Source organism: Penaeus monodon, chromosome 23 (assembly GCF_015228065.2).
Source record: "Penaeus monodon isolate SGIC_2016 chromosome 23, NSTDA_Pmon_1, whole genome shotgun sequence".
NCBI lineage: Eukaryota > Metazoa > Arthropoda > Malacostraca > Decapoda > Penaeidae > Penaeus > Penaeus monodon.
In genome coordinates, this window is record NC_051408.1 from 20,991,563 (window position 1) to 20,991,805 (window position 243).

The following is a 243-nucleotide window of genomic DNA, read 5'->3' on the forward strand; positions in this document are numbered from 1 at the left end:
CATTTTTGTTCTTACTTTTTTACATGTTCATCTGTAGTGGCCCCTTTTAAGGCTGTTGCTCCAAACATTGGTGGCGTCCTCCTAATCTGCCAGCCGCTGCAAACAAGGAAAGCAAAGCCTCGTCCTCGTCTTTTATTTCGCGTATTTCTAGCTGTATTTAAAGTTTAACAAAGTTCAATGGATTTGAATTATCTTTGTTTCATTTTACCGTGCCTTTGTTTATGATATTTTGATCTTCGCACG

At 38.7% G+C, this 243-nt stretch overlaps 1 protein-coding gene across 1 annotated transcript in view; it reads left to right on the forward strand.

The window, feature by feature from the left end:
• Window positions 1-243, forward strand: part of LOC119588176 (Down syndrome cell adhesion molecule-like protein Dscam2) — a 20,591-nt gene that overhangs the window by 7,946 nt on the left and 12,402 nt on the right. The window lies entirely within an intron of this gene.